This window comes from Zootoca vivipara, chromosome 1 (assembly GCF_963506605.1).
Source record: "Zootoca vivipara chromosome 1, rZooViv1.1, whole genome shotgun sequence".
Lineage (NCBI taxonomy): Eukaryota > Metazoa > Chordata > Lepidosauria > Squamata > Lacertidae > Zootoca > Zootoca vivipara.
Window position 1 is genome coordinate 22,870,187 of NC_083276.1, and position 13,961 is coordinate 22,884,147.

General features: G+C 45.1%; 1 protein-coding gene across 1 annotated transcript in view; it reads left to right on the forward strand.

Moving 5' to 3' along the window:
• The window catches only part of EFCAB11 (EF-hand calcium binding domain 11), a 94,113-nt gene extending 81,127 nt beyond the window's left edge, over window positions 1-12,986 (forward strand). The window contains exon 7 of the transcript XR_009557278.1: window positions 12,970-12,986. The gene's annotated coding sequence lies outside the window, so the exon portion shown is untranslated. The remainder of the gene's footprint in view (window positions 1-12,969) is intronic.
• The last annotated feature ends 975 nt before the right edge of the window (window positions 12,987-13,961 follow it).

Here is a 13,961-nt window from a genome sequence, read left to right on the forward strand (position 1 = left end):
TGAGTCCTTGCTGCGAAAGAAAAAGGGGGAAGCCACATTTGCGGGGGCAGGAGCAAATGGATTGGAGTATCCTATGACTAGGTGGAATCATGAACCATGGCATCCCACACTACAGCTTTTGCAGAACTCACTTGCGTAAGCTCATTTTACAGTGTAATGGTGATTCACCCGCTGCTATTTTGTTTTGACTGCTTGGGCAAAATTACTGAGATACACAAAACTGTAGATATCAGTCCTCATATTCACTGAGCCAAAAGTTTTTTTTTTTACTTACATTTAACATAAAATGAAGGATGCCTGGCCCGACAACAAAAGGGGGTTTATTATCTAGAAGGAACTTCACAAGGAGGAAGTCAATCACTGGCTTGTTTTTACAAATGGAAGGAAATTAACTGGAATAGGCGTTTCTCAATTCATAATATGGAAAGGAGAATTCCTGGATGCCAAGATCCAAGTTTGGGACAAGTACTCTTTGGTGAGTTGCAGCGCTCATCTTGGTTTACTGGCCGAGGGAGCTGGCATGCAGCTTCCAGGTCATGTGGCTAGCATGACTAAGCAGCTTCTGGCGAACCAGAGCAATGCATGGAAACGCTCTCTCACGGAAACAGAGCGGTACCTATTTATCTACTTGCACTGCGTGCTTTCGAAGTGCTGGGTTGGCAGGAGCAGGGACCGAGCAATGGGAGCTCACCCCGTCACGGGGATTCGAATCACTGACCTTCTGATCGGCAAGCCCCAGGCTCTGTGGTTTAACCCACAGTGCCACCCGCGCTTAGGTCATTGTTAATTCTGATTTCAAAATAACTTGCTTAGGATATGCTTAGGATAATAAAGATTTCATTCCTATTTGTAATTATTTTTTTACTACTATAACAATGCATGTACAATCTACTAAATATACTAATCAGTGACCTAATTGCTTCATCATTTCACCTCCTTGAAAATGAAAAAAGTAAAGAAATGCTGATTATTATTTTTCTGTGTAAAACAATAAATGCAGCTACTAGAAACTAATATCACAGAAATAAAATGCAGGAGTTTTCCTGGTTCAGACTTTCCTTTGCCACTAGAAAATGTAACACCCTTGCCTTGGGGTCCACCCCCCCCAAAAAAAACACCAGTGCAGTCTTTCTCAGTCTGGATGTTTTAGACTCCAACTCTCATTAGTCCCAGGGGTGATAGGAGTTGTTGTCCCAAACACCTGAAGAATATCAGGCTGGGAAAGGCTGTACTAGAGCGTTGTTGTTGTTGTTGTTGTTGTTGTTGTTGTTGTTGTTGTTTAGTCGTTTAGTCATGTCTGACTCTTCGTGACCCCATGGACCATAGCACGCCAGACACTCCTGTCTTCCACTGCCTCTCGCAGTTTTAACTAGTTTTAACTAGAGCATTAAAAAAGGTGAAAAATCTGACTAGAGACACATAAAATGTTCTAGTGGCCAGCAGATTCTGAGGGAAAATATTGCTATCATTTGAATTTCATGCAGTTTTTTCTTCAGCAAAAGAAACCCTTTGACAGGATTGAAAGATTACACCCTTTCTCAACAGCAAGCTGACCCAATAAAGATTTATTATTTCATCCGGGCAGCAAGGTCCTGTGCAAAGAGAGACTCAATCTCACAGAAAATTAATTTTAACTTCTTCCATTTTTTAAGGGGCATAATAGAGTTTACTCTTATGTACTAGTTACAGGTAGGTAGCCGTGTTGGTCTGAGTCGAAGCAAAATAAAAAAATTCCTTCAGTAGCACCTTAAAGACCAACTAAGTTTATATTTTGGTATGAGCTTTCGTAGTGTGCATGCACACGAAAGCTCATACCAAAATATAAACTTAGTTGGTCTTTAAGGTGCTACTGAAGGAATTTATTTCTTATGTACTAGTTAGTCTGGACAAATACTACCGTGTTTCCCCCTTTTTAAGCCGTAGTCATAATATAAGACAGGGCAGGATTTTTAAACTGTGTAAAATTTAAGACATACCCCGAAAATAAGCCATAGGTCGGCGCCCAGCAGCGCCGCGCGGAGTGCTGGATCAAGGAGCTGGTCTGCAGAGTCAGCGCTCAGCAGCGCCGTGCTGGATTGAGGAGGTGGTGTTCCGTGCGGCGCTGCTGGGCGCCGACCCTGCAGGCCACTTCCTCGATCCGGTGCTCAGCGCAGCGTTGATCGGCGCCGACCTGGCAGGCTGCCAGATCCACTCTGCTCTAAAAAGCACAATAGCAGCGGCGGTAGCAGCTCACGCCATTTCCCCGCTTTGTTTTTTTCCCAAGGCAATCGAACGAAGCCGGAGGAAAGAATGCGGGAGCCTGATTGGCCTCGGATCGAGGCAGACCTGAAGGGAAACTGTTCGGGGGGGGGGGAGAGCCGGGAAGCGGCACTCGGTATCCGGCTGCAACTCTGCACCTACAGTACATAATCATTGGAGGGCGGTCATTTGGGGCGCAAAGTGAGGTTTCTGCAAGGCATCTGGCATGGAAGGGCGAGTAGGGAGGCTGGAGGAGATGGGGGCGAGGATCGTGGCCTTGGTGCAGAGCGCACGTCACTGGCACGCTGGGTCCTTTTCCTTCAGTGAGTGCCGGCCGGCGGCTCCCACGCCTGAGGTTCTGCCTTGCGCCGGGGCTGCCGAGGAGCCTTGCGAGGGAGGAAAGGAGGAGAAGCCGGAGCCACCTCCACCGCTTCCTCCTCCTCCCCCTTTGCCACTGCCGCCTCTTCTCCTCGCTGCAGCGTCTCCCGGGTCCTGCACGCTGAAGCGCGGGCTGATGGAGGTTCACTCCGCTTGGATCGGGCTGCCCCTATTGCCTTAACGCTCTTGCAGGGCTGGAGGGAGGAAGTGATGCGCAAAAGGAGGTGCAGGCATTTGATCCGACTGTGCGCTTTGGTTTGGGGATCTGCCGTTTGGTTCAGTTACTTTTCGTCCCCTCGCTCCTGCACGGTGCCATCCTGCACATTCAGTGGCGCGTTTACCCCCAGGGGAAATGTGTGCGGCAGTGGCAGCAGCAGCAGGATCGCTGCCGAAAGCTGGTCCCTGGCCGTCAGAGCCCCGCTGAACTCCACGGGGCTTTCTTCTGAGTTAGGAGCCATAGGATCGCGCTGCAATTGGCTGGGACTCTGCGGCCTCCTCTGTTGCACGTTTAGAAGGAAACGCAGCAGCAGAAGCGGCACGTCTTTATATTTTGGGGCCATCTGATCCGGGAGTTTTTTAAAAAATAAATCGGTTCCTAAGATGTGTGATTCAAAACTGAGGGAGCTTTCCTGGCTTCTGTCCCTCTTGTTTTAAACAGAAGAGTTCAGGATGAGCTGCCTTGTTGGACCCTGGGAAAGTTTCCTCTGTTAAATAAGGTTAGAACGTGGTGGAAGCCTCAACCCTTTGTTTAGCCATAGCGCCTAGATTCTCTGGGCAAGATATATAATGCCATCTCAATGTCTTCTGTCCCTCCTAAAATAGTGGGTCGGCTGTAGCTTGCTTGCATCTCATCCCTGCTGTGGGCAGAACAAGGCACTGAGGCTCTATTTGTTTCCCAAAGAATGGAAGGGGGGAATGCTTGTGATGACAAGAATTGAGATGGATCCTATGCATGTTTACTGTGAGCTTAGTGAGTCTTAGTTGAAGTAAGTAAGGTATGTTTAGGACTGCTACCAATTAGGGAATAAGCGAACACACAATTATAATTGAAAAAATGTAGATTGCTGTACCATACTTAATTAAAAAATAAGACATCCCCTGAAAATAAGCCATGGTGTGTTTTTTTAAGGAAAAATAAATATAAGACGGTGTCTTAAAAAAGGGGAAACACGGTATGTATACCTTAGAAAGGTTGGAGAGCAAATGCTAAAAATGTAGCTAAAGGTAAAGGGATCCCTGACAGTTAAGTCCAGTCGCGAACGACTCTGGGGTTGCGGTGCTCATCTCGCTCATCTCTTTTTTTTTATTTAAATACGAGCAACATTACAAATCAAAACATCAACAATAACGTAAACAGAAAAAGGGAGGGGGGACACAAAGGGAAGAAAAATAAAAGAGAAAAAAGGAAGAAAGGGGGAAAAAAGGAAAAATTTATAATAATAAATCATATATAAAATTATAATCATTTAGGATTCAACATGATCTATACATTATTTGTACAAACAAAGAGAATAGAAATGAACAAAACAGACATTGATAAATAACAAAATATGAAGCATCGAACAGAGATAAAACAAAAAATAATACATTTTTTCCAAGTTGTACATATTTTCTTATATTCCTATTTCCTATATCCTGTATCCCTCCACCCTACCCACCACCCACCGTGCGTGATTGGATACTTCCAGCCTTATTCTGTTCTGCGCCTTTCATGTTCTTACGTGCAATTGTATACCTGATTACTTATTGTGGTACTGTTACCGAACCTTTTTGTATCTGAGCCCTCATATGGCTTCTGCTAGCGAGGGATTTTCCACCATTGTTCTTAGATAGCTTCTGTATTTCCCCCAGTCTTTATTTCTAACTTCCTCATTTATTCCTTTAACTTCAGCATTTTTTGTTGCTGAGTTATAATATATAAACAATTTATTTTGCCAATCCTCTTTGGTCGGTATCTTGTTGCTTTTCCAATTTGAACCAATTAAAATTCTCGCTGCTGTTCCTGAGTACATTACTATATTTCTGTCTTTTGGTCGGATTTCATCATGAAGCATTCCCAGGAGGAAGAGTTCCGGATTCTTTTTAAAGGAGTATCTGAGTATTTTTTTCAGTTCCCTATATATCATATCCCAGTATGGCTTGATTTCACTACATCTCCACCATATATGAATATAATTACCTATCTCCTTTTGACACCTCCAGCACTTTTCGTCTACCCCTTTGTACATTTTGGCCAATCTGTGTGGGGTTAGATGCCATCTATATTGCATCTTAATTAGGTTTTCTTGCAGATCATAGCTTGGTGTAAAATACGTATCTCTGTTCCATAGTTTTTCCCAACTCTCAATCATGATTTCTTTTCCCAGATCCTGTCCCCAGCGAATCATTGAGGTCTTAGTTAATTCTTCTTTTGTTTCCCATTCCAATAGTAAATTATATATTTTCTTTTATAATATTATTAGGAAGTCTATTTATAGAATCTGGGAAAAACACAGAGGCATCTTAGAAATAAAAATTCCCAAGTGGATATCTCCATTGGAAGTGGTGGCAGTCAAAAAACGCAACATGGGCACAAATTGGCCAACATATAAAGAATTATTAGAAGAAGACGAGGGCAAATTAAAATTAAAAAGCTACAATGAATTAAAACATCTTCTAAATAGCTGGTTACAATATTTCCAACTAAACCAAAGATTCCAAAAAGATAGAAAGATAGGATTCAATAAGGAAATGTCTAAATTTGATAAAATTCTAACAATCGGCAAAAGCAAATACATAAAAAAATTCATCTCGCTCATCTCGAGGGAGCCGACATTTGCCTGCAGACAGTTTTTCTGGGTCATGTGGCCAGCATGACTAAGCCACTTCTGGCGAACCAGAGCAGTGCACAGAAACGCCATTTACCTTCCCGTCGGAGCGGTACCTATTTATCTATTTGCACTTTGATGTGCTTTTGAACTGCTAGGAGCTGGGAACGAACAATGGGATCTCACCCCCTCGTGGGGATTCGAACAGTCGACCTTCTGATTGGCAAGCCCTAGGCTCAGTGGTTTAGACCACAGCGCCACCCGCATCCCCCAAAAACGTAGCTAACGGTGCATAAATAATCCAACTGTTGTGCTGCAACAAGATGGATAGAAGGAATTGAGGGGTCTGCTAGAAATAACTGAAGGAGCTGTTAGAGAGGGAACATGCAAACTCAGTTTCTTCCACCCATCACTCACCCCACTGTGCAATAGAAAACTGAATTTTGCCAGTGATTGTACACTCAACAGAAAACTAGACCCGCCTCCCCAAAGTGTATATTCTTGCATATATATCTGTATGTTGGTTGTATTCATGAACGTTTGCAGTATTCACATGTTACAGGTGTGTAATGAAGATATTTTACATATATATATATTGCGAAGCATAACATTTGAAGTAGGTTTAAGAGCCCTGAGTGCTTCTAAAAGGAGTATTGAGGGAATGGCGTCAACATTAGTATTGACTATATCTTCTTGGTTATGAAACTAAAACTGCTATATCAAATGGGGAGGTCAGCAGGAGATAATGTGTCAGTTGTGCTCTGATGGCTGACGTGGTGATGTTTGGCTGGAGGCGCAAGTTCAGGAGCAATCCAGCCATGAGTCAGAGAGTCACCCTCCAAATGGCGTATTATCCCTGCAAGTAATTTGCATTCATGTAGCAGATGCCTCTCCGTTGGTGGCAGACAAGTTCCTTGTCACCAGCTGGGTCTTTGAGCTTTGGTGTTGCTGGCCCCAAATGTGACTGTTTTAAAATAAATATATAACATCATGGCCCCAGCTGTCGAAAGAGTTTAAAGGTCTGACATTTGGGGTGAATAATATAACAAAGGTGTGTATTTTGGATATTTTAATTCACAGCCTTTCAAATACAGCGGGTTGTAGCCCATGCTAGTCCTACACAGAGTAGACCCATATAAATTAATGGGCGTGACTGACATAGGTCCATTACTTTCAATGAGTTTACTTTGAGTAGGTAAAGGATCTCTGACGGTTAAGTCCAGTCAAAGGCGACGATGGGGTTGTGGTGCTCATCTCGCTTTCAAGCCGAGCGAGCCGGCGTTTTTCCACAGACAGCTTTCCGGGTCATGTGGCCAGCATGACTAAACTGCTTCTGGTGCAACAGAACACCTTGATGGAAGCCAGAGCGCATGGAAATGCCGTTTACCTTTCCACAGCAGCGGTACCTATTTATCTACTTGCACTGGCGTGCTTTCAAACTGCTAGGTTGGCAGAAGCTGGGACAGAGCAACAGGAGCTCAGCCTGTCGCGGAAATTTGAACTGCTGACCTTCTAATCGGCAAACCCAAGAGGCTCAGTGGTTTACACCACAGCACCACGTGTCCCTAGGAGACAGCCCAGTGCTCTCAATTTGTCAACATTCTCTCTGCAAGCAGGAGGGATGAATATTTTCCTTATAAAAATTGATTTAATTAAATTCTTAAAATTTAAGAACTATTACTTGCAGACCTCAAAAATGTGCCATAGGACCATTCTAGAAGGGATGATTAACACATCCCTTAAGGTTGAGGTGTTTTGGTTGTAGCTGAGCATCTGCTGAGGGTCCATACTCCAAGGTGATGCCCACTGAGAAGAACTCCCTGGACCAGCTGCAGTGAGGAGGTAGACTCACCGAGGGAGGGGAGCATGGAATGCGTTTAGTGCAAGGGCCCTCAAAAACTTGGAGCCAACACTTAATAGCATTCAGAAGACTTGTTCATACTTATGCTTGTCCCATGCCTAGAAAGCACAGGGCTGGGTGGTTTTCTACTTGTCCTGTGCTTTCTAGGTACAAATCCCAGTGGTTTTCCATTTGTCCTGCTTCTTTCCCTAGAAAAACCTGCTCTTTAGTGCTGAATCGGAGCAAACATTAACCACAGAAAACCTGATTGCCGTTTGCTCCGATTCAGTGGTGAAGATCAGGTCCCCCACCCCCAAGGGAAAGCTGTGGGACAAGCAGAAGTCTGGGTGATCCCTTAGATTGTTGTGTTCCCAATGATGCAAATATTTGACACAACGGCTATATGGATATTTATGAGTGCATAGTGCAAGCAGACTGTGAGTAACTGGATGGGGTACAGAACATTACATCAATAGCTTTACTTGTGGATACTTTGGATCAGGATGGAGAGAAGGGACATGTGGATTTGATGAAATCATCCCTATTCTTGCTTCTCTTTTATTTCTGTAGCAGTACAGACCACGAGTCAACACGATGAACATCTATCGCAGCCCTTGCATGCAGTAATGAAAAGTTACGGTATTCATTTTTGGATTAGGATTAGAACATGCTTTATATGGGAACATGCACTCGGCACAAGAGCTCCACTTCATGCAAGCAAGAGCCTTGTGCGTCTTTGTTGCAAAGCACAGGCAAGAAGAGGTTGTTGATGATCATTAGGAAAGGGTGAGTGGTGCAAGTCGCTACCTGAGCGCCTTGATTACTGTGTTTAGCCCCTCCATAATGAATAAGGACTTCCACAACCTTTGAAATGTGGCTCTGCTGATTAAGTGTCGTCTTGCCTGTTGTAAGAAAATGGTGATTTGCAAACAGAAGAAACACTTCTGTGCAAGGAGGCATAAGTGTGCTTGATTTTGCTTAGCGTTGCTATCTTCTGAGTAGGAGAGAGGGGAGTTTACTTTAAGAGCTACCTTTGTGGAGCATGGTGCTAATTCCTCCACCGGCCATTGGTGCTGGCGGTGTATACAATGCAAGTGTGGAAATGGCAGCAAAGGAGAAAGTGTACTTGTGACCATTCTCATCCAATCACCTCCCACAAACTCTATGTGCAGGATGAGATTAGGAAGGCCTCTTGGGTTCCTGAATCTCTGATCCTGTCCTCTCACTATGTAAAGTATACTGAATATATTCCGGGAACTGAAAGATTCTGCGTTTTATTTGAATGCCAAACTCTGAACACCAGAATTTGGATCCCAGTGCCAGGGAGATTCCATGTTCAAATAAATGTAGGCAGAATCTCCCAAATCAGATACTACAGTCTAACCTGGGATATGATGTGGGGTATGGGCCAAGCCTGAGCCACACATTTGGCCTCACCCGGCATAAATGTTCCAAGGTGAGTTGTACTAATAGCTATTATTTATTCAGATAGTTATTATTTGTTATTAGGTGTATATGGGGTGTTAGAGGAGGGTTGATCCTTATCATGCTCCTTCTGGGATAGTTTATCCATCTTTGGTCCCCACCCCACACTCAGCTCTCACCTGGAGCTCCTAGAAGCTGTTAGCATGTGACATAACACTCCGGGAACTGGCCGGCTGAACCAGGTGAGGGTAGCCAATGGGTCTCAAACCCTCAGTGAGTGTCTGGCTTCAGGGACTCGGCTTCCTTCCCCCCTTTGGCAGTAGATAAGCAGAACAAAGTGAAAGGAGTCTCCTACCAGTTAGAAAATTTAATGAGCACAGTGAGAGAACAAAGAATCAATTTCAAGGAATAAAGGTGCTCCCAATTAAGGAATCCACCCACTTTCCCTCATTGTCATCTACGTCACTCTTGCATCTTGCAACCTGAACTTGCAACCACTTTGCTTTCTGTGCTATCACTTGACCTTGGGCTGAGCAGATGGATGCCTTCCAGCGAAAGAGAGTCTGTTAACTCTCTCTCACCTAGTTCTCCTCCTCCTAGCTTTTCACCACCCAGTTCTTCCCAACTTCTGTCTTCTGAACTATGTCCCTCTGCAAACCACTGTTCTAAATCTATACTGTCCCACTGCTCTTGGGAAGATTCAGGATCCTGATCAGGAGTAGGGGGAGACTCCCGCCATTTCTCCTCAGTGCAGCCCTCCTCAGCATGATTCCTGAAAGTGAGTTAGGGGCTCCCCCTGCATGCAAAGACAGGCTTTGGTTCAAAGATGAAAATGAGGTGGGAGAGGAGCTGGTCACAGCAGGAGAGGGAGACCCCCTAGATCAGGCACCCCCAAACTGCGGCCCTCCAGATGTTTTGGCCTACAACTCCCATGATCCCTAGCTAAGAGGACCAGTGGTCAGGGATTATGGGAATTGTAATCCAAAACATCTGGAGGGCTGAAGTTTGGGGATACCTGCCCTAGATTCTTCAGCAGCCTGCCTCCTCTCTGTCTTCTGTTCCTGCCCTCCTCTACAGTCTCTGATTCTGGACTGTTGTCTGGCCCAGTTCCTTCCTGCCCACTAAACCATGTTGCCTCTTCAGCTTCTAACACCTCCTCCTCCTCCAAGTCTGTCCCCTTTTCTTCCTCTGACCACTCATGGTCATCCCACCGTCAGTCCCCTGGCTCTGAGCCTTCTTCCCCTGGGGGTTCCCCAGTTGCTTCCTCCCACCACTGCTCTGCATTCAGCCAGTCCAGGACATTCAGCCTGAACCTGTCCCTACCTTGTCTTGACTCAGTTGGCCTTGGGTCCAGGCTGAATCTCATTCTTCATCCACCCTGAGTTCCGCCTTGCTACAGAGCAGGACAGGGATCACCAATGAAAAGTCAGCAATGCCAAGAGCAATTAAAAAAAACACGAAGCAACAAAAAAATCATGCCTCTAAAACCACAGGAGAAGATGTTAGCGGTACTGAAACCAGTTGGCTTCTCCCATGGGCCACACAACAAATCCCATTATGCTACTTGCATGACTAATGCACATATCCCATTAGAAGTCATGTAGGAATAAATCCTTCTATATGCAGAAATACACTTGGCTGCACAGTTTTATGCTGTAGTTACTTCAGATATTGAGCTTACAGCACTCATTTTGTCTTTGACATTTATATTTTATGAGAAGAATTTCAATTATAAAAAGATAACTGACCCAAAAAAAGTAAGTAAAAAAAAGTGAATGAGAGTGAAAAAGTGGAAATCGTCACATTTCCATACATTAGTACACAGATGTGTACAATCTTATTACCCTAATACAAATATATTTAGCAATAGCCTAATATATTCTGCACAAACACATTCCAAATGTCATTATATTTATCAATTTGTCAATTGAAAGGTGTTGGGGAGGACCTGTGTCCCTCCAGTTGTTGCTAGACTACAATTCCTATCATCCCTGATCTTTGGCCAAACTGGCTAGGGTTGATGGGAACTGGAATCTAACCATGTCAGCTTCCTCAATCCTGGCCTAAATGTTTGAAAATGTGCCATGTCCTTTCCAAGACTTAATAATAATAATAATAATAATAATAATAATAATAATAATAATAATATATGGGCGGCTTACAACAGAAAAATGAAATAAACTAATCTATTAAACATTAAAAGCCTCCCTAAACAGGGCTGCCTTCAGATGTCTTCTAAAAATTTGGTAGCTGTTTTTTCTTTGACATCTGATGGGAGGGCGTTCCACAGGGCGGGCACCACCACCGAGAAGGCCCTCTGCCTGGTTCCCTGCAACTTGGCTTCTCGCAACGAGGGAACCACCAGAAGGCCCTCAGCACTGGACCTCAGTGTCCAGGCAGAATGATGGGGGTGGAGACGCTCCTTCAGGTATACTGGACCAAGGCCATTTAGGGCTTTAAAGGTCAGCACCAACACTTTGAACTGTGCTCGGAAACGTTCTGGGAGCCAATGTAGATCTTTCAAGACCGGTGTTATGTGGTCTCGGCGGCCGCTCCCAGTCACCAGTTGTGACAAACTGAAGCACTTTTAAAATGTTTATTTCTGCCCGGCTGGCAAAGAGTTAACCCACCTCCAGCCTGACTGGCATAGAACTCTGATGGGGGCGGGACTGTGCCCGGTTTGAAAGGAGGGAGTGTCGGTTTGGTCTGTTAGGAGGGAGAGGGAGGAAGGTGTGGTGTGGTGTTATGTGGTGGCTTATATGAAGACAGTTAAGAGGCTAGGAAAACTTAAAGTTAAATGTTTGACTGAGTTTATTTTGTACAACTGGAACAAAGCTAATTAATAAATGACACGTTAAAGAATCACTTATGTTTTTAACACAATAAAACTTCATCTCTGTTTTTGCCAACAAGAGGTCCGTTTGTATTTTTCCAGCGAGGTACCAGGACTCACAGCCGTGGTGACTCAAGAGAGGGCCAAACTCACCTCAGGCAGGGAGGTGGTGGTTTGTGTCCTGAAGTTACACGGAGGAGGCTTAGAAGGGTAACCTGAGGTGCCAAGAAGTTGCCAGAGTGCCTAGGGCAAACTTCTACAGTGGGGGAATCCAACTGAGGGAGACCCTTTACAGGAGGCAAGAGGTTATTCCTGGGGGACAGCCTAGAGTTTCTTAAGGTACCAGGCCACGTAGGCTGGAAGGCTCTCCTTACTTAGAAACCCATTAGGAAAAGGGGTTTATTTTTGAGGCGGCAGGAGAAGAGGGTGGGTGTTTTCCCCTCTGGATTCCTGTGTCGCAGTGATAGTAAGGTAGAGTGGGACCAGGGTCGTCACACCAGTCTAGCTGCCACATTCTGGATTAGTTGTAGTTTCCGGGTCACCTTCAAAGGTAGCTCCACGTAGAGCGCATTGCAGTAGTCCAAGCGGGAGATAACCAGAGCATGCACCACTCTGGCGAGACAGTAAGACATTAAGGCCTGAATGCCATTTAAGTGAGAATAAATAATCTCCTTATTTGCTCGTGAGGACCCTATTAGATGCCAGGGAGTCACAAACTTCTCACCAAGGTTTAAGAATATATAGTGATAAGTTCCTGGGTTCTTAGGATCTAGAGAAGTTGATGGTTATCTGACTGTTCGACCACCTGGGTCTACTCAAGTGTGGGAAAGCTCATGGGAAAATAGGAGGCTGCCTTTTAACCAGACAGAATGTTAGTCCATCTAGTATTGTCTATGTGGTAAGAATTTACTTCTACACCCAGATGTTACCCAGATGAGGGAACGCCTTTAAATAAAACACGGAGCCAAAAGAATAACAACCATCTCAGCATCCAGTTTATCAGAGCTATTGCAATAGGACAGCCTTGCCAACCAGCTGCTCAGCTGCTAGTTAGGACTGTTGGGGAATTTACTTTTTTTATTTCTTTCAAATTTGCCATTCCTGGCCAAATTGGTCAAGCAGACATTGGTATATCTTCAGGTAGTTTGGGATGTAATGGATTACCTGGGTGTATTTTAATCTGGCTTCATGCTATGGTCCAAGGTCCAAGGCTGCCTTGGTTGGCAACTTGCACTGAGAGATGCAGGATCATGACCTGTTGGTTTTTGTGGGTCCCTCGGTTGCCCTTTTAATGAGGGTGAAAGAGGAGAGCGCAAAATATGGTCTGAAGCTCAACATCAAAAAAACCAAGATCATGGCCACCGGTCCCATCACCTCCTGGCAAATAGAAGGGGAAGAAATGGAGGCAGTGAGAGATTTTACTTTCTTGGGCTCCTTGATCACTGCAGATGGTGACAGCAGTCACGAAATTAAAAGACGCCTGCTTCTTGGGAGAAAAGCAATGACAAACCTAGACAGCATCTTAAAAAGCAGAGACATCACCTTGCCGACAAAGGTCCGTATAGTTAAAGCTATGGTTTTCCCAGTAGTGATGTATGGAAGTGAGAGCTGGACCATAAAGAAGGCTGATCGCCGAAGAATTGATGCTTTTGAATTATGGTGCTGGAGGAGACTCTTGAGAGTCCCATGGACTGCTAGAAGATCAAACCTATCCATTCTTAAGGAAATAAGCCCTGAGTGCTCCCTGGAAGGACAGATCGTGAAGCTGAGGCTCCAATACTTTGGCCACCTCATGAGAAGAGAAGAATCCTTGGAAAAGACCCTGATGTTGGGAAAGATTGAGGGCACTAGGAGAAGGGGACGACAGAGGACAAGATGGTTGGACAGTGTTCTCGAAGCTACGAACATGAGTTTGACCAAACTGCGGGAGGCAGTGCAAGACAGGAGTGCCTGGCGTGCTATGGTCCATGGGGTCATGAAGAGTCGGACACGACTAAACGACTAAACAACAACAACGGTTGCTTTTCAGCTTATTGACCATGGTATCCTTCTGTACCGTTTGTAAAGATTGGGAAGACTTAGTCATGAAGATCTACAGTGGAGGCCCTTTTCTAGACACCCTGTCATGAGTCCCAAGGAGATGCCTTCGAGGGGCTGGTGAGATCAGGATGAGGGATGGGAGGAGTTGGAAGGCTTACCCTTTGATGTCCTCAGGGAGGGACCAAGCTGGTTGGGATAGGCTGTGTCAAGGGTTATGAGAAACAGAGGAGCAACCCAGGGAGGAGGTAACAGGTGGGGATTTGGATCCTGGGGAGAGTCCCAGCAGTATGTCCCATCTGCACCCATGCCACCCAAGCAACTCCTGTGCCAGTTCACTCCCAGCACCAGCTCAGCCTTCAACAAGGTGTCCACCAATCAGTCTGGCTCAGAGCCGGTGCTG